The following is a 20764-nucleotide window of genomic DNA, read 5'->3' as shown; positions in this document are numbered from 1 at the left end:
TTTTTTAACCATACAGGCAGTCACATCTGATTTCTGATTCTCCTTACCTTACTTTTCCTTTCAATTACTTCAGTTCTTAATACGAACAATAAGAGTGCTCATTGCATGTCCTCTGTGGGACTCCTGGAACTTAGATACTCAATAGACAGGTGCATAGATAAGGATTCAAAGTCTTTGTTCCACTGTCCAGACAGAATATGTTTAATCTTTTTTCTACCTTTTCTATGCCATTTAAACTTTAACCTAGTAGTAACTTTTACTGCCTTGATTCACAATTCAAAGGTATAAAGATGAAAAGTCCTTGCCTTGGAACGTAGCTTGAAAACTTCATTCTTAGTCTGTATTTCTTTTGAACTTCTTCTTGTGGTTTTTGTCTTTTTTTTTCCAGGGTGCCAACTTTACCGCATAGGACTTTCCAAACCTAACAGCAGGGCGACCCAGAAGGAAGAAAAGTAGAGCAAATTTGTCCAGAATCAGATCACCTTAATGGAAAATATTTAAATTACTGACCAGGGTTGATTAAGAGAGTAATCACTCCATTTTTCCCCTATCTTTTCAAATATGCCAGTGGTGACAGACTCCTGTAAACATACACATTAGTGTACCTAACATGGGACAAAGACCTGATATAAAGGATCCACACAGTGTACAACACATCATGATTAACTGCACAGAAATAATTTACAGTAGCAAGCATGATATAAAAGTAAAGTATCTGGGTACTTAAAAGTATATCCTTTACAATAGATGGGGTAGCTGTTAAAGAATATTTGGTTCCTGTGCAGATAAATATGCAAATTTATGGAAGATTTGCATCTTCAAGATATGGAAGGAAAAAAAAAAAAAGGTATATTCCAGGAGCAGGAAAGGTGGTGCTGCTGTATGTCCTGCTGATTTAGTAATGCACCAAGCTGCTGAGCGAGGAGCCAAAGGCATGGGAACACACACTGATCTGGTGCCCTACCCCGGGCGGACTAGCCTCCAACAGAGGGGCAGGACACCAACACGCTCATTTTGCTCATCTGTGAGAGCCCATCACGCTGTTTCAAACTTTGTATGGGAGCCATCCTATCAAATAAAAGGTTTCTCTGATTCTTAGAATGTATTGCCTTTCACCTCTTTCTTGGTTTAAGGGAGAAAAAAAAGGCAAAGTCAGAAGTGGTGTATAATGCTCATTATCTGAATTGCTTTTCAAAGCTATTAACCAGAAAAGCTCACTTTTGTAGCTGCTTTAAGACCTTCTAACTAGTCTGTCAGTCAGCTATGAAAAGCAGCATTGCCTGCCCACTGCTAAGGAAAAACCCCAGCAAGGCCAGGAGGATGCTCCGTGCCTCTCCGGCATCGCTCCCCAGAGTCCAATTACCACACCCCGCAGTCAGGCTGGGTGAAGAGCAGCCTGCTGTGCTGGGCAGGGCCTCGCTCAGGTGACCACATCCAAATAAATAAAGCCGGCTTTATAGAGCCAAAGCCAAGTGAGTGCGTGTTCCCTGCAATGAGACAGCCTCCAGAGATGGCGATCCAGTTTGGCTGCAGAATTTTCCAGGGCCCTACAACAACCAAAGCCTGAGATGGATTATTTTCTTCCAGATAACACAAACAGCATCCACTTATTTACTTATTTGGCAAGGATTTTAATGAGCACAAGGCCAAAAGAGATAGCTGCGTCTATCTAGCACCCTTTACTTGATCATATTAGGAAATCATATCCTATTCTTCATCTTTAGGGAACTCTCATTAAATCTAGAAAAGTATATTGTGACATCTAGCCCAATATTGCTTAGCATCTTTATTTAAACTGCTACTTTGAGAGTGAGAACTGCAAGTCAGTAAGTAATTGCTTCAAGAAAACAGCCATTGCTTATCGATGCTAGCACATCATTCAAATTACTTGCGAGTTACTAGAGCACTTTTCTTTACTGAAGTTATCTGTATCAGTTAAAGGGAGATCAAGCAATTGCCTCCTTCAACAAGGTGAAAGCCATCAGGAAGACAGGATTACAGCACGCAGACTGTCAGGTAGCAATGTGATTACCAACATAAATCCTGAAGCTATAAAAAGCATTTAAAGTAATTATGTAAAGAATATGCCCTCACACTCTACCATTTAAAAACCATTTAACTTATCATTTAAATTTACTAACAGATGTAAACTCTTTTCAAACACAAAACGGATGTCCATCACTGCATGATCCATGCTATTAAAAAAATTTCAATTTTGATTTATAGAGCTATGCAAACTTCTGAAGTGCTTCATTCACCATTTAAGTCTAGATTTATAACCAGGAATTAAAAAAAAAAAAAAAAAAAAAAAAGAAAGAAAAAGAAAGGGCACATAATATACTATACCTACCAAATCTGGGGAAAAAAAAAAAAAAAAAAAAAAAAAAAACAAGGAGTAGCTCTGGAGAAGTCTGAGGCACTATTCTAACTACATTAAAAATCAAAAGATTAATGAAAAGATTAATAAAATGTTTTTAAAACAATTTAGATTAGGAGTTAACTCCAAGATACCTCTGTCTTCACTTAGAGGAGCTGAATCAAATGTTTCTAATGGAAGGGAGAGGCCTTCGGAGTCTGTTTTGACCTCCTTTTTCTTGGACCCTCTTCTTCAAATACCCAATGAGCAAATAATGCTTGGTGACCTAAAGAGATTCCAAACACTTCTGCTTTAACATCGCTGCTCTTACTGCCCTTCCTAGCTATATTGTATTTCTAGGACTCTTCTAGATAAGTACTAGGAACAAAAGTTATTTGGAATAGAAAATAACAAGAAATTGTCAAAAGAATGAGAGAGAGAAAAAAAAAGCAGTGGTAAAGACTTCCTGTGACCCATAAACCGAACAGGCACAATATCTCCTATGCAACTTCATAACCACTGGCATTACTTCATTTATAACTTTCAACTTCACCTTGACGCAAGGTCTACCAACTCACATAGGGTCCGCACAGACTGTACAAAAAGTGGGGCCTCAACATTTCTCATTTAGAGTTACACAATTACCCGAGAAACATGGAAGATTGTACAAGAGAATCAAATTCTGGAAGAAGTCTGCAGAGGCATTTTCCCTGGTTTAGGATGTATATAAAGAAGGCCTGACAGGTTTTAAGTTCTGTTATCTGCTTGATTCATTCAGAAATATTTTAGGTATGTTAAGCCTATTCTACACTGGTTTTCCTGCATGATTTACAGGTGAAGTATTTTGAAATATAAGAGTTTAACAAAGACTTCTCTCTCAAATATTACCTAAAGATATGCTTAGATATTTGATGCACAGATAAGACTCAAAGAAATCCACAAGATTCAGATTTTAAATCACTTATTCCCTTTGGCATACTCAGTCTTCATTTTTGTTATGCGCCTGCTGGCACCAATTCTTTAATTCTCTAGCTGTCACACACTGCTTCAACACCACCTCAAATTCTAATACAAAAGGAAAGTCAGTAACAACTAAACCTTGCAGGATTTTTTTTCTTCGTAAAGAAAGAACAAAAGAAATAAACCCATTTTTAACTTTTTCGGACTCATTTGGAAATAAACTTTTTTCTTTTCTTTCTTTTTTTTTTTTTTTTTTTTTTTTTTTTACTTAAAAGTTGCTTACAGGAGAAGAGAAAAAAAAAAAAAAAAACAGAAAGGCATGAGGTAGGTTTCTGTGCAATTTATGAAGATTTTTTCCCTCATTCTTAATAAAGTAGAGAAATTCTGCATGTTCACTCCATGATCTGAGTTGGTCAAGGAAAACGGCCACTTCTAAAGTAAACATGACCACTGTAGTAATTTTAAACCGTATGCATAGAAGCAATAACTGAAATTAAGTAGTCAAACTATAAAAATAATTCTAAAAGCATAAATACGTGTTTGTATTTACAGTCAGACTTGCCTATATCTTTTTTCCCCCCTTCAAATAAATGTGTCTTCAGTGTTCTTGAGACAATTAGAAATAACTGTATAGGAATTGCAGGGTGGCACATTGTGTCCAACAGTAAATTAATTATATTTCATTGCAAGTGTTCGTCAGATCAAAATTGCTTCCTTTACTCTTCTTATGAAAGTAAAAAATGCAATCCTAACTAATATATTTCCCCCTGTATTCATCCAAATACTAAAGACTAATATCTCAGGCACAAACACGACTGTCTTGAATACAGAGCAAGTCTAAAGTGGCAGTCAATAGATCGATTATTTAGTAAAGCCGGGATACAAATACGTTCCCTACAGCTTGCAAAACTGTCACCAGCGATATTGATTCTGCAGATTCCTTCGAACAGGTTAATGTTCACTCCAGCTTCATCTATGACTTTCTGCAGGTTTTGTTGCTACAGGCAATAAACTCACAAAACGTCCCAGCTGGACCAGGCGAAAGAGCTATGTCCTGTACTCCTAATTCAGAGGCAGATATTTAGCCTCTTACAATCTATTCTCAAAGGTATAACAGAATCATAGTTGCCTTGTAAGTTTACAACTATTACTGCGTTTTCTTATTACTGTAACCTGTGCATCATGTTAGCACACAGGGCAAAAGTGTTGCTCAGGGCTTAATAGGTTGAGCTCCAACACAAACAGAAAGAAAGAAAGAAAAAAAAAAAGACTTTTTCTCTATTAAAAATAGCATGCAAGACAGCCAGACAGTGACCAATTTAATTTCTCAATCAATTTCTCCAAAAACACCTTCACAAAACCTGCACGACGGAAGAGGAATGAAAACCATACCTTAACCTCAGACTGATTTACAATCCCTACACATGCAACAGAACTGCCGTGGGTAGTTATGAGAGCACTTTCAAGGACAATCATTCATCCATATTTACCAGCTTGCTGAAACTATGTTAAAAAAAAGAGAGGCCATTACAGAGGATTGTGAAGTAAGGCATCTAAAAGAGACTGCAGATTTTGTACTGTTAACCTGGTTAAACTGGGAGAGAATTGTATGCCAAGACATTTTAATCTACCTGGAAGGAATCACTGACCCGGAGAATTACAGCACTTGAAAAAGAGGACAGCAGAAGGTACTGCTTCTTCGGTGACCTATACATCAAAAGCAGTTACACCTCTGTAGCATATAAGATATTAACCAGACACGATATACCACAATCCATAAACTGCACACTGCAGGAAGGGTAAACAAAAGGAGATACACACTGCCTTTACGTTTCCCCTGAGCATCCACGACCGCGCAGCAGCTACTGGGACAGAGGACCTTTGGTCTGAAGTTGTGATTCATTACATATATTGCTATGTCCTTAGTGAATGCTGAAACCAGGTGAAAATATTCTTACCATCTGCTGTGGTCACCATTCCTTGTCAAAGGTTACTCACCCGATGTAACGTGACTCACGAGCATCACCAACGCGGCCATCGGTTCGAGCGATGTGTGGTGCATGATCCCAGCAGGCCAGACTGCGTCGGGGAGCACCTGGACAGGTAGCCAGGTCCAGGAGGAAGGGGAAATTTCCCTTCACTAGGACAATGCAGATCACCCAGGCTCAGTAGGGGGGTGCTTTTTTTAGCCAAGTTCCAGCCTGATGCATTAAGGCTGCCAACTGCTCCTTGCCTGGCGCTGCAGCTCGGTGCTGCCCCAGTCTCACAGCTGCAGCCGACATCTCAAACACAGAAAGTAGCGGAAGAAAGTCAAAGGCGAAGGACATCCTTGCCTTGGGCAGCTTCTGGTGGGGTGGCATTCAAATAAAGCATATGGAAAATTGTAGAACAGTTGGACAGAGGTTATAAACTGACGCCTGAAATTAAATTTCTCCACTACTACAACATGATAGTCCCAAAGAACCCTATTGACTGCCTTCTCTGAACCTAATGGTAGGAGGCAGCAGTTTTTATTCTCTTGGTTAACGTGATCAATGTGTTTAATGCTTGTTAAACTTTATAAATGGTAGCTGCTCTTGGAGTAAAGCCAGGCTGGTCAGTGTGGGTGAGTGCTGGAAGGGCTAGGGAGAGACAGATTGCTAAGACCTTCACTAGTATTATACCGCCCGGTTTACTTAAAGATATTTCTCAGCAAGGCCTTTGGATGAAAGAGTTGAAACAGCTGAAATAAAAGAAAAAATACACAGAACCTGCACCCAGTTCTGGGCAGTCCCTGCAAAGTTTCTAGAACTTCTGTTTTTCTCCATTTCCTGCTTAGTTTTCCACATTAGTGGAAGCATTAGCTATGGTTTTGGGTGTCCTCTCAAGGTGAACTGCTCTGTTAAAACAGCCTTCTGAATCCCTTCCATGATATTGTAGGCCTAGATAGCATACGCAATTGGCATTCCTTGGTTATGTACTGCTCATAGAAACTGTACTGAGACCAAACTGCTTTCTACACAGAAGAATTTCTGTTGGCCTCAACAGCCTCTCCTGAAGCTGCCTATCTCGGCCTTCTAGGGCCTGACTGAAGCTGAGTCCCAGAGAGACTGCAGGGCTTTGGTTTACATCCATTAAAAATTTGCATAGACACCTTCCATTTATTTTAGAGCCACCTTCCCATCCTTTTTAACTTCATTATTTTTGTCCCCCAAACTCGTACTATGACTATCACTACTGCTCACTCACTCTTCAGCCTCTTTTTACATCAGAACAGGCCCCAGCATTTCCATCTGAAACCCCCCACACCTACAGTAAGGATGTTTTCGCTGAGGGGATGTGCCAGCCGATGCATTGGCTTGAATCTGGGGATTTGTCTGGATCTTTGCCCAACGCTGCATGTCCCAAAATCAGGGTGATGCTTTTTAAACATGTGCTCAACACAAGTACAAAACAAAATATTCTTGCAGATATGGGTTTACACTTATCTGCCATCTGCAGAGTAAGTCAGGGAAACGAACTGTGCTGGGGATCTGTTCAGACAAATCAGGTGGTGCAGAAAACAAACATTTAGTTTTGCTGCATACAGAAAGCATTCAGGCTGTACTGGGGCTGTTTCCAGGCACAACTCAAAGCGTTCCCTTGAGTACAGCGAGCCTCTTTCAACTTGGATGTCCAGTTCTGGGGGCACCCCCGTTTGGCTGGGTAGGAACTAACTCTTTGAGGATCAACACGCTTCCCAGAGGCCTCAGTCAGTGACTGGCAGCAGAAAGCCCAGCACTGGCCATGCCAGCCACAGCCTGGAAAGATCCTACAGAGAAAACTACACGGCTTTAGCCCACTGCATTCCTCAGGCAAGGAATGCAAAGAAAGGGCTTCCTGTTTGGGGGAGAATTATTTGGGTATGAAGCTCTACTACCGTACCAGTGAGAATCAGATTCCTGAAGAATGAAGAGCATGTGTAGCAGCGTGCCCAGGAAGCTTTTGGAAGCTGCTGCACACAAACAGAAGAACAAAAGGGTCAGTCACCACCACGCTGCCCACACCACTTCAAACAGCTGCTGTGGTGGTGTTTGAACAGAAAGCTGACACCAGACGCTCCCCGGGACTGTTTGCAGGAGGAACTTCGAATTCCTAGAAAACTGGCATAAGCGATACTCAAAGGCTTTCAATAGTGCAGTTCCCAAATAACAGGAAACTAACAGTTTTCTGGAAAAGTAGAGAGGCCAAACTTCTGATTTTTGCCAAGTATTAAATAAATATCTTTGCTAAGAACAACCAGTCTGCCGCTTTACAAATTAGTGAAAAATATGAATCATTATTTTGTATTTCTAGTTCTGTTCACCGGACTCTCACAGCTGTATCACTTGATTGTATTACAGAACAAAGTGACTGGAGACACCTTGGCCTCACAGCCTTTCTTGCTATTCATGCTGCCAGCACACAAGACCCTTACCCAGGGGAAGACATACATCAGCAGAGCTCTAACAACCAACCTCCTCCGTTACGTCCAAAAGGAAGTCAAACAGCACAGCAAAATGCAGCATCTCAGGAATCAAAGCCATGACATCTCACAACTGGTGCCACATGTCCCCTCCAAAACACTGCCATCATCCTTCCCTGCTTGGTTTCAGAAATGTAGCAGGATGTTTCTGTAACATGGTAGTGTCAAAATAAACGCGATTTGTTTGTTTTTCTGCAGGATGACCACGAATAATGAACAATGGTCAGGATTCTTCTGAGACAGTCAATTTCCATTTTAGAAAGCTGTATTTATAGAGGAAGGTTTTGTTACTTGGGTCTTTTTTTGATACAATCTTTATTCTTTGGCTGTTTTTCGTATGGTCATGATGTGAAATATTAAGGACAGAAATACCTAATACATTTCTTCACAGTAATTAACAAGGAAAAGAAAATGCTACAAAAGCAGTTGAAACAAGCAGGTCTTTAAAACTAAGAAAAAAGTCCCTGGACACAGTAGTGAGAATAAAGCTAAACTTAAAGAAATATTCTAAAACTTCTAGACTCTTAAAAACATAAAACAATTAGAGATGAGAGAACACCAGAAGTATAGATTAAAAAAAAAAAAAAGTGCAAAAGCTTAAGCAAAGAGGATGAAGAAAGGTAAAACATCAAAAACAAGTCAACCTCAAAGAAGACACCCAAGATGAAGAACAGAAATTTTAGAGCTTATGTAAGAGTTAGTAAATGCTCTTCTAAAGAACTGTTTTGTAACTTTAAGGAAGCTTTGCCCATTTTGCTAGAAGCCTTTTATGTGATACTACATTATTAAGGGCCAACAAGAGAATTACAGTAAAAGCTAATCTTCCTCTCACTTGAAAAGTTAATCTACCATAGTGTGTCCTTTAAAACTATTACAACCCTAGGTCCTTTTATGAAAGCTCAAAAAGGCAAGACTGAAAATAATACTCCACAGCCTCTGTTGCAGGGTGCACAAGCGAACAAACAGGGCACGTTTAAATCTACTAACTCTAACCAACTTAAGAGAGACGCCGTAAGACCTTAATTAACCCAGCTTCACAATTTTTTATTAAGAAAACACTAATAAAATGTTAAAGAAACTAAGAAAGCCACAAAATAAAAGCTAGTTCCATGCAATAAAAAATAGTTGTGTTGAACTTCAAATGCTCTCCCTCTGGGTTTGCATTACAACTGTTACACTGTTCAGTTCGGGTGCTGGTGTTGCATTCATTTGCTTTTCAGTTTGCTTTTTATATGCTTAGTGATCTTCAAGTATATCTAGCACTGCTTTCACTCAACTCACAGGTAGTAGAATCCTATGTAACCAAGGTTGAATTAAAAAAAAAAAAGAAAAAAGAAAAAAAAAAGTTATTTGAGGTCTCTTCCAACCTAGAAATTCTGTGATTCTGTGATTCTGTGAAAACCAGAATGGCAACACTATTTCAGGATAGCCACACAGAATAAACACCAAAACACCACAAGAACAGTCCTCCCGCCCCCAAAAGAACTGTTTAGCTCTAACAAGGATGGCATAAACATGGAGCAGGAGGCACTGCCCACATGGGATGAGGTCTTGCTGGCAGAACTAACGCTGTGCAGCGAGGGGAGGAGCAGGATAAGACCAGTGGTGCTGGAAGGGCACCCCACAGAGGCTGTACACCTCTCTAGCAGGCCCCTGGACTACTTTGACTTGCAGGAATTAGACTACTTGTAAAGATGAGCAACTGCCTACAACCACATCCCGTTTGTGCTTAGACTAGGAGAAGAGACGTTTTATTTGTTTAGGGGTTTTCACCAACCTTTGAATACCTGCTGGAGCAACAGTTATCCCTGGAAATACATTGTTTGAAGATGCAGTAACAGCTGTGTGTCAGACAGTCATACTTTAAAGCCAAAGCTGGTATTTTTTTTTTAACTCAAAACATAATCCCCACAAGTAACGGAGCTCTCTGAATTAAAAAGCTCCAGCGCTCCTCTCAGCCAGGAGTGTGTATCTGACTAGTGACTGCGGCTGCAATGGTGCGCACGTGCGTGCACACACACAAGTCTGTATGGCGGGGGAAAAGAGCTCATAATTGGGTCCTACTGATTCAGTGTGTGAGCTTTTCCAACCTTGAGCAAGATCTCCACAGGAGATACCCACCACAGAGCCAGATCTGTGGACTTCTGCGCCACAAAAGTAGTGGTTCTTTGCTGCTTAACAGAACTCAGTGAGATTAAGATAAAATGCTTCCTCTCTACATGGTTCTTTTAGCAAATCAAGGATTTTGCATGTGACAATAGACTGTTAAGCCATTTATTTCTTCTTGCTATTTCTTTTGGTAAATGAAAAGAATTATTTTAATATTAAAAAACTATACTACTTGTGAAAGCAATGAGAATACTGCAGTGGACAGCAGCTTCTTAGAAGTTAATATATGCAGTTAGTGAACAAACTAGTAGCTGAATATACTCTCCCTTTACAAAAGAACACCAAGAAGATTGCCTTATTTCCACCTCACAGTTACTCCCCAGCACTGCATGTAAGGCTCCTTTTCACCACAGGATCAAGACGTGTCCCCTTGAAGACCCTGGTAAGCAATACGATGTGCCATATTCCAAAACAAGATTTACATGGTCTATAAAACAATAGAAAATGCATTCCAACTCCTTCAAGCAGTGACAACACACTGCAAAAACTCAGATGTCCCAGAAAGGCCAGAGGGAGCAGCTAGCCTAGACACTGCCGTTTGGAGATCCTGCCCCCCTCCACATGAGCAGGAAACCTCCCTTCTGCCACCTGCAACTGCAGCACCATCTTAAAGGGCTTTGAAGCAGAGTCCAACAAATTGAGGTGGCTGACAGGTAACAGAACAAGGTTGCCAGCACTAAAAAGCTTTACGAGGGACCTGAGAAGCAGTAAATAAGGTCTGTAAAAGTAGCCTTAACATACTGTGGTGTTACTGCTGCATACAAAACATCAAGGTTAGCTCTGAAGGCAGGCTAACCACCAAAAGCAACACATAGCAGCCACTGGCAAAACTCACAACTTCACAGAACAACTAGAATGAAACTCTCAGCTTGTACTGTTTGCATTGCATAGATGAAAATGGATGAAGACCAACAAATCCACATTCACAAAGCATACTTGGGGCATGACCAACAACCAAACTTAAATCGCTTTTCACCCTGATAGATAATCAACATCGCGAGTTAAGAATATATCAATTTATATCAAAAGTGTTATAATTATTACAATCTTCCTCATCCAAGGTCACTCTGTTGCCTAGTTTAAAAATCCAAAATAGTATTTCTAGTTTGTTAAAATCTACTTGATTTCAGGAAACAGAAGTGGTGTATGATTTAGAAGAAACCTTGATAAAACAATGCAATTATTGATGGATTTGTTTTTCTGTTATCACAAAACAGTTAATTCCTCAAATTCCTCAGTCTCACTATGTGGGAATAGCATGCTCATCCCTGTGAAAATTAAGAGTGCAATGTCCCCTTTTCCAGTAAGGACATGGATTTGTGACAAGTCGCATGGCAATATCAAAAGACTGAAACATTAACTCAAATAAATGTCACCAAAAAATAAAAAAGGCAATTCTCTTACTTTTATGACTCTCCACATCAAGTATATCACCTTAATTTGCACTTATTTTGTGTGCGTTACTGAAAAAAAAAATACAGCAGGATATCAGCAAAGAGAAAGATGATTGTATTTCTCCAAAAAAAAATTCACATAAAGAACGAAGAGATAAGTGTTTATGGAACTGAAGAGTTACAGGGAAACCATATCACCAACAGAGTTTACCATCTTCTAAATTAGTCTGAATTTAATTCAGACACTGTGATAATAAGACAATCTACCTACTCAGCTACCAAGAGAATGATACTAATGGAATTACCTAGACAATCTGGACACAGATATATTTTAGAGGCTGTTTCACAGAGAGGTCACCCAATACTAAAGCCTCATGAACTAATTTTGCTAAGAGATTTCAGTGCTAGAGTTTAGAGAGGGCTGTGTCACATGAGAAAGCCTCCTGGGAAACTTGGCCTTAGGAAAGAGAATGTCAGTAGGTGAAGATTGCTAAAGCTGTGCAACTCAAGGCAACATGCTGACAGCATAAACTGTTAGTGAAGCATAAATGGAACAAACCGCATTAAAAAAAAAAGACCTAAAATTGCATGATGATGGTCATTAGATAACTTTAATATGTTAACTCTCATATCAGAAAGGCAGGCTACCACACAATCTTAACCTTCCTCAGTAGTTTTAGAAATACACATGGCACTGGTGTTAAGCAGTGCTAATAGGATGGTCTAAAGATTTTTCAGAATGGTTCCCGAAAGTCAATAAGGAAAAAAGGAGGAAAGCAAGCAAGCAAACACAAAAACCCCACCAGTTCATTTTAGTTGTTGGAGGACAGTTAAAAAAGTCACACAAAAAATTAGAAAAGCTGTAGGACATACTTTATGAAAAAAAAAAAAAAAAAAAGTCTGACAGAATCAGTAGGGGATGTCTGTAACTAATGAGAAAATGTAGACAAGCTGGAGAGGCAGATCAGGTCAGAAATGCCAGGTATGATGGAAGAACTGTATGATGTGACAGTGGAGGCCCTGGAGACAACAGACAAAGACAGAAAAAGCAGAGAAAGAGACAGCGCTCAAGAGATGGTGCCAGGAGAGAGAAAAGAGCAGTTTTTCTAGCAGAGGGGGAGGAGGGGGGGGGAAATCTGAGGACCCAGGGAGAGCCAATATATAAGAACCCAAAACTGTTTGCCAAGCCTATTTACACCGATCTAATCATGCAGAGTTGACAGATCTCAAACTAGGAGCATAGTGGGGAGGGAGCACTGAAGATAAGAACAGGCAAGAAGATGGATGGTAGATTGCTTAAGTTTTTGAAAGCGCTTTTGCTAAAGCAGTTTTAAAGAAAGGTGGCCACCATATGCAGCAGAGATCTTGTGAAGGATGAAAAGAAGAAAGAGCAAAGCTACAGATCATGCTGATGCCAAACAGACAATGAACATGGAGAAAGCAGCCTCGGAAAAGCTAGAGAAAACACTAAATCCAAAAGAGAAGGATAAGAAAGGCCACCCAAGAACATGAGGAATCAAAGTACTAAAGAACAGCAGATTAGAGGACTGAAAAGAAACTGTAGATCAGTGGTAAGAAGCAGAGAAATCTTATTTTATAAACTGTGCAGCCTGAAGGGCAAACAGGCAATACAGGGCTGGAGAAAAAAAAAAAAAAAAAAAAAAAAAAAAAAAAAAAAAAAAAGTTATAATACTGTGCAAGAAGGACATCAAAGTAGCATTTAGAATGTCCATGAAACAGCTCTGTCAAGGGTTCCAACAATAAATGATTAAAAAGTTATTTTTAAAAGGGGCTGTGGTTATGTAATATAATTAGATGGATGAACAACATTATCATCAGGACAAGGAAGGTAATGCTTGATTCTCCACCTATTCATTTCTTATTAATGGGGAAGCACCAAACATTCAGCTTGTCTTCTGGACTTCTGGACTTGTCTTCTGCTTAGTTCTCCTCGTAGATAGTAGCATGCCAGCAGAAGTCTTATAGCTACTAATTAAAACAGAACCAAATCTTGTTTCAGAATAAGGGATACAAACTGTATTCCCCTTCACTGCACTCTTCAGCACCAAAGAAACACTGCTGTTTAATCAACATTTGGCCAAACCAACCACACAATCAATACAAACATCAGCAAGCAAAAAAGCCAATCCCAAACTCCCCATGTTCATCAGCTCTTACTGTGCGGATCCCAGCTTTGGAAAGAAAAGAGGCTTAATCCGTGTAGGGTCAGAAAGTCCCAGGATTATATGGGAGAAATGAAATATTTGTGCTCTAAAGAAGTTAACATTTGCAGCAATGCAGATGAAATGGAAGCGTTTCTCAGTGACCAAAATGAATTACAGAAAGTAAGCAGTTGGAACTATTTTAAAAACGTGTAAAAAGCAGGACCACAGGGGAAAAAATGTTAGTCAATTATATTGTGATTCATGTTAAGTTGTTCTTAAACATCTGAAGGAGAAAGGAGAAAATTAGGAAAATAAGAACTATGTACAACTGCTCTTATTGTGAAATGTCACTCCTTACACGCAACAATGTCACTCCTTACATGTCATGACAGTGCTACTATAAGAAGGGAGAAACAAAAAAGTCACACAAGAGGTAAAGAAAGGCAGTCTTAAAGTCTGCTTTTCAGATGGCTTTTGAGCAACAAGTTTTTACAGAATTTAAGCAATTAAATACAGAGATACTTTCAGTAGAACTCAAAAGCATCAACGTGGAGTGATTCCACCACCCTTGCTCCTGCTATCGGTACTTCTGTCCTCGTAAGAAAGAGATCCTCAGTGTGAACAAGGTCACTGCAGCAGGTATCCCCTGAATCACAAAGCTTCCCCCAACAAATCTGAAATAATGATTCGGAGACAACTTATGCATTAGTAACTGCAGCGAACACAAGATCATACAGGGCAGAATTTCCAGACAAAAATCTTTGGGCAGCCACAGGGCAGTGCTACCTGGGAAGGACACAGGGCACACAGCCCTCGAGCCTCTGCAAGCCGTGCGGCGGGGCTGACAACGAGGGGGCTGGCAGCTGCTTGGCCAGGATTCTGACCTCTCCCTCACCAAGCCTTACACCACTGAGTGCTCCTCCTTGACACAGATGGGAAGAGTTTTGTATCCGCTGGTCACACCTGTATGATCTGTGATTTGGTCCCACCTGCGTGGCACAAGGAGATTTAGTGAGTTAGAAAAAAAAAACCACACAAACACATTGGCCCACTGGGTTTGGAGGTAATTTCTCACAGCGCTTATTTTTCTTTTTGTACACAATAGCACACAAACTAAAAGCAAATTCAGCCTCATGTTTGTTTCCATAAACCTCTAGTGCAGACACCAACCGCTGTGTAATGCATGCGTGCTACATGTGGATGAACCACACCATTCGCTCTCCTACATTCAGTTGCCTTAAGAGCAACAAAAGATTTCCTGGTATAATTAATCCTCTGTAATTGTACACTGCCACCAAAGGGGTGGTCCTATTCCCATACTTTCTTCCCACAACCAGCAGTGGATTCCCAGCCCCTCCCTTGCAAGGGACATGGGCACCGTGCAATCACTCCGTGAATCAGTTCAGCTCTCCTGCGTGACGCTAGATTCACGTTAATTTGGGGGAGGCCAGTTTTTCATCAAACCAGCTTGCTGAACCAATCCTCCCCGCTCCTGCAGCCAAAACAGCACTGGATTTTATGCAAAGGGACAGCCAAGGCAGATGAGCAGGCAGGATGGGAGCAGAAACAAGCACTTTATCTCCCAGTTCACTGGGAGTTTGCAGCTACCCTGCGTGCAGTGAAACTGCAAGTGGCACGGGAGTACAGGTGTACAGAAAGCCCTATAACAACAGAGCTGTTTGCAGGCCACGATCTGCAAACTGAGTCACAGCTAAGTGTGGTATTAACACTCTGTACTCGCTGGCTGCCTCTGAAACATCTTTCCTGACTCCCTTCCCTGCAGGACAAATTGCATTTTCCTAACACTGGCTCCATTTTACAATGTATACTTAAGAGCAGCATTAAATCAAAAATAGCAATGACATGAAAACATCTGCAGAATGAATTCACAAGAGAGCACTTTTAGTTCATATTTGTCTACTTCTGTCCACGTTCTACTCCAAAACAATCACATGATAGCTGCAAAGAAAGCTAATCACTGCCTCCTGATTAATAAGACTTGCTCTTATTCCCTAGCTGTAAATGCAGTAAAGTACAAACACATTTACATTTGCAGAGAATTTGTATGCTATCTTAAGGATGTGTAAGTTAAGCCAGCAGTTCATACCACTGTTGAGACATGAAATGAGAGTGCTCCTCCCTCCCTTAGGACAGGTGACCGGAAGTCCTGCAGCCTATCAATAATTCAGCTGCGGTGAAAGACCAGTGACAAAGCACAAACTACCAGCAACCAGGAATCAAATCTGGTGCACAGAGCAGGACTAGCATGCGACAGACATCTGGACACCATAATAAGAACCAGCTGTCCCACACAGAAAAAGTGTATGTGTGTGTGTGTACACATATGTATTTGTGCTAGAAATTCAAGTTACAGGCACGTACACATCTCTACTTGCTTTGCTTTGCCATTCTCACGTAGGAACCTATGTGGGTTGACTGAAAATGTGTCTTCTTTTGAAAGGCTGTTTTGTGTCACTGCAAACATCTGCTGTATATATTGCTCCATGCAGGAGTGTCTCTAACAGGAACCTCAGTTCACTGGATAAGCCAAAACAGTGACAGTACAAACATGTGCAGCGGGCAGCCCTGTCACAGAACTGCTGGCCTCTCGGCTGCAGGGGCAGTGCAGTTCGCGTGGTACCATCCCTGAGAAGCTCAGAGGCAGCCGAGGCACAGCCCGGTGGTACCACCACAAAATTTCACGTATGACTTCCTTGTCACTCTGAACTTTTGAGGTGTCATCCAAGAATAATTAAGTATTTACCATAATATAAATACATGTAAAGAGTTTTTTTTTTTAAGTGACTATATATTTGGTTGTGCATTTCATCAACATTAATGGAAGTCATGCAGCTTGAATCATGCTCGCTGCCAAAAATACACCTGTTAATGTCCTTGCCACAAACACAGCATTTTGACTTAAAATTTATTGTTTAAAATCCACTGAAATAGATTAGCCACTTGGAACCCAGCTCTGTTCATACTACATATGTTAGACCCATTTTTTCCCATTTTAACATATATGGGCACATAACCAGGACCTGCTTTTAATATCTAACCACCAAACTTCACAAAAACTAACTTGTGGCTAAATGCCCTGCATTTTAAACCTCTGCCCTACCCTGACTAAGCAAACTTCTACAACCTACCTCAAAAGATCACCTCTTGGTCATATCCTCGGATCTCCTCACCATTTTCCTCAGTCAGTCCCTATAACACAGCTCCTTTCTTATCAAAGCAGGCTCTTATTGTCATCCTGGCAAACCACTCACTTTTTTCTCTGGTAACCATTCATCTTTCTTCTCCCAGAATACACATGCAATGTTCACTTTTTTGTTTGTTTGTTTTTCCCCCTTCATCCATACTAGTTATTAAGACTTAACTTGGCCCTTCCCAAGATAACATAGCAGATTTATTTTATTGATTCCTGATCTCACCTCTCCCTCTCTGACACTTCTTACATCATGGCATTACTTTCAGTTCACTAAGCAAAAAAAAAAAAAAAAAAACCAAACAAAAACACTGCTTACTCTCCATCCATAGGACTGTCCTTTTTTTGCTGTACTTCACTTACTGCTCCCCCTAATAATGCAGACTGCCTGCTCTGCTCACCTTCTTGATTTCCTTCAAAAATTTTGTGACAAAAAAAAATAAAAATGCTGAGAACTATCCTATATAAGCTATGGAAAGTAGCCTTGATGGCAACTTCCAAAGTAGGTTTCTAAAAGCATGAAATTTGTTTTTCAGCCCTGGCAGTAACAGAGAAAACGGGAGGCAAGTTGACCATGTGTAGAAGCAGCAGTTTGAGGTGACCTCTACTCACGTCCCCAGGACAGTGAGGGACATAGTGCTGAGAACATGATACAGCTCTGCATGTCACTTAAAACACCTGCAGTTAATACTAGCAAAGGACTGTAGTTAAGACAGGTCTTAAGCCCTAGGAACCGAGTTTCTGCTATGACATTTAGACAAATCACCTGAGGACCATTAGTGATTAGCACAACCAACTTGCCTGGGATGTTTGGCAAGGTCACTGCTACCAGCCTGCCCCTGCAGAAGAACGCCCGGGCTCCCATTGTTACCGGAGCCGTGTCACGGCCCCACCGGGCCCGGACCCGGGGCGCTGCCGCTGGGGGCCGGCAGCGCTGCGCTGCCTCCCGCCGCCTCCCGCCTCAGCCGCGGCCATGGCGGCGCCCCGCGGGCCGTGAGGCGATGGAGCCCCGCCGGCCGCTCCCCGGGCCCCGCTCACCTCCTGCCGCCGCCTGCCGGTGCCGGGCGCACCCCCCCCAGCCCGGTGGGCCCAGGGTGGGAGCCGGGTGCCGCCCTCAGCCGCGGCTGTGCCCAGGCAGCGGCTGGGCTGCCTGAGGAGAAGGAAGGCTGCCGCTGCTCCCCGGTCCCGAGGGGCGGCAGGTGCGCGGCTGCCTCAGCGGGAACGGGTGCAGATCGAGGTCTCCCGGCCGCACAGGAAATGTCAATTTAATATAAGCTTTAATTACTTTACACATTTACCCCTCGAGCTTGTGACCGTCGTGTGCACTGACCAGTCTATGCATTACCCATGAGCCTTCCACACCCTTGGCCCCTAACTAATTTTTTCCAGCATTACAGGCTAGAAACTCGTGCTTTGTTTGGTGTAGTCCTCTGCTGTCACCACAGGAAATGATACTAAACTCATCACTAGTAACTCCTCACACAACCAGTGCTTCTCACCTCTTTCACTAAGCATTAATGAGCATGTTTGGGGATGCTGGAGAAACACAGGACTCCAAAGGCGACACCTTCACCACTTCCTGACATAGGCCTCAAGAAAGAGCACAGCAAACCTTAGTGTTCCCCATTTTGCAGACTCCCACAGCCCTGACCACTCTTCCTCTTCATTGGGAGACTCCTTCAGTTCGTACAAACGCCTGTAGTTCTGTTCTGTCAGTTCCACCAGCGCCACACCTCCAGTGGAATCACCGTAACTTCTGCCTCCGCTTGTTTTCTCCCTCCTGTTAATCTGAAAACAGATGAAAAATAAAACTAATACTGACACTTGAAGAGTCATTTTAAAGGTGTCTTTCCAGTTTTTGATTTCCATTCACTTACTGTAGGAAGAAGCAGCTTGGTTGGACCTTACTGGTCATCTTCTCAGATCACCTTCTAATGATTCATCAGCCAAATCCAATTTGCTTGGCAGTTTTATTTGCCTTGAGATGTTGATCAGTCAGCAGGCCAACTAGACTAGCAGTATTCCTCCCAGTGTGCTACAGGAATGCAAACATAAGAAAAACTTCAGTCATTTTGTAGAAACCTTATTAGGTAAGCTGGGGACCTGTGCATATGTGGCAGTAATGGTCCAGCCCCAACACTTGGCTTTGTTTCCTTTGTAGAACAAATTTTCCATCTCTAATAAAAGACCAAAACATATTGACATGAAGAATTTGCCTTGATTTTGACCCCTGTTGGATAAAGTCATTGAGACCTTGGGCTTGGGTGCCAACAGTGTGTATGCTGGGCCTCTGAACTGAGTGAGCTCTGTAAAAAAAAAACCAGGCTTTTCCCTGTTCTCCTTCTATCCCATTAGCTATTCCTTTGATTAGTTTGCCTTCATCCCTCAGGGTCTCACATTTCTTTTCTCTACATAATATGCCATACGTTGTATTACTCTTAGCTCAGTCTTAGAGCACTGTAGAACACATTTTTCTTTCTGGGCTTGTCCAACATGAGCTCATATTCAGATCTCTCTTTCTTCCCTTGACCACTGAAAATAAAACATCACAAATAACCTAATATATTTGGATCCATCCAAATCCTTAAAAGCTGTGGTAAATCCTGATATCATGGAGATGGGTGAGAATTAGACCTTGAGTACCCACCAAAATCAAATGTATGACTACATCCTTTGCAGTGCAGGGTTCCAAATTAGCCTGTCAGGTTTGCATGTACTACTTCTGCTGACTTCAGTGGGAATTGCACATATGAAACTAACAGAATAATCAGGCCCTGAAAATTTAAGCTTGTGTCCCCAAGCATAGCTACTGCATTTTTAACTGATTCAGTGTGAGATGCATCTGTGACCCTAGAGCAACTGCAACAGCTGGGAGTATGTGCTGGCACCCAGAAAGCTAGTGCTTTCTTTCCACATGGGATATACAGCAATCTCCAACCTGCCCTGCTTGTATTTAAAACACAAACTTAGATATAATATAAAGGAAGTGTTTCTGTTACCATGACATCGAGCAAGAAAATAAACATTACTCTCCCTAGAAAACGAAATACAAGGTAACAGCGTTTTAGCAAGTCTAATGGCAGAAGTCGGAGCCATCATAACACATTATAGAAGACAAATGAAAAGGTTGGTTTTGATAGCTTGAAACAAAAGAGGAAAATATTGAAATATTTTGCATACAGAAAAAGAGAAACACTCTAGATACTCTATGTTCTAACTAGGTGTTAGAGAAGCACTATTTTCATTTTCATCTTTTGTTTTTGAAAGCCTTCCTTTTTTTTTTTTTTTTTTTTTCTTTTCTCTCTTGAATTCCCCAACTAAGAGATAGGACTAAATATAAAACTCACTAGGTACTTCCTACAAATCTTTCAAACAAAAATTAGATTATTTTTCAAAACAAAACTAAAAACAACTCAGGAACAAATAATTAAAATTAAACATGGGGGAGCATTAGCTATTATCAGTAAGATGCATACTGCTGCACTATTCTTGAAATAAGTAAGTATTTAAGTATTTTATACCTGACAATGTAGGTTCAGTATCCCAAATCCTCAAATTCAGTCTGATTAGCCACTCAGGAGAGCAAGAAATTATGTAGATAATCTAATCAGATATAAAAATGAAGAGTACGTATGCAATTAGTATTACATAAGCATATGGAAGTTGGTGTAAATAAAACACATCCAATTATCAAAAGGAAAAAAGGTAACTAATAACAGTCTCTATGCCGTTTCTTGAAGACCTCTTTGTAACAGCTGGTAGATAACTTCTAATGATAACTCAATAGAAATCACTTCATTCAACAGATATAGGAGTTACACTGAGTTCTGAGCTCAAAAATGTCACTACATTTATTTGTATTCCTCTTCAGGACAGCAATGTAGCCCTTATTCAATTTGTGTGACTTAACTCTTGTGATATGACCTTGCACTGGTACATTATTCAAATAAATCATGCACATAAATCCCATTTTATACTATTTTAATTTTGCTCTGTAATAAGATGTCTTTCTAAAAAAATATGAAA

General features: G+C 40.9%; 2 long non-coding RNA genes across 3 annotated transcripts in view; both read right to left on the bottom strand.

Annotated features, from left to right (window-relative positions):
* LOC140003513 (uncharacterized) overlaps positions 1-14493 on the bottom strand; it is a 30402-nt gene extending 15909 nt beyond the window's left edge. Inside the window, exons 1-2 of the long non-coding RNA XR_011812308.1 lie at positions 14314-14493; positions 13219-13351 (exon numbers count right to left, since the gene is read on the bottom strand). This is a non-coding gene — a long non-coding RNA (uncharacterized lncRNA). The remainder of the gene's footprint in view (positions 1-13218; positions 13352-14313) is intronic.
* LOC113844995 (uncharacterized) overlaps positions 1-20558 on the bottom strand; it is a 94820-nt gene extending 74262 nt beyond the window's left edge. For both annotated transcript variants that reach the window (XR_003500132.3, XR_011812309.1), the window contains exons 1-3: positions 20260-20558; positions 18616-18773; positions 17777-18526 (exon numbers count right to left, since the gene is read on the bottom strand). This is a non-coding gene — a long non-coding RNA (uncharacterized lncRNA). The remainder of the gene's footprint in view (positions 1-17776; positions 18527-18615; positions 18774-20259) is intronic.
* Between the last annotated feature and the right edge of the window lie 206 nt (positions 20559-20764).

This window comes from Anas platyrhynchos, chromosome 12, assembly GCF_047663525.1.
Source record: "Anas platyrhynchos isolate ZD024472 breed Pekin duck chromosome 12, IASCAAS_PekinDuck_T2T, whole genome shotgun sequence".
Classification (NCBI taxonomy): Eukaryota; Metazoa; Chordata; class Aves; order Anseriformes; family Anatidae; genus Anas; species Anas platyrhynchos.
This window is presented reverse-complemented; position numbering and strand designations above follow the sequence as displayed.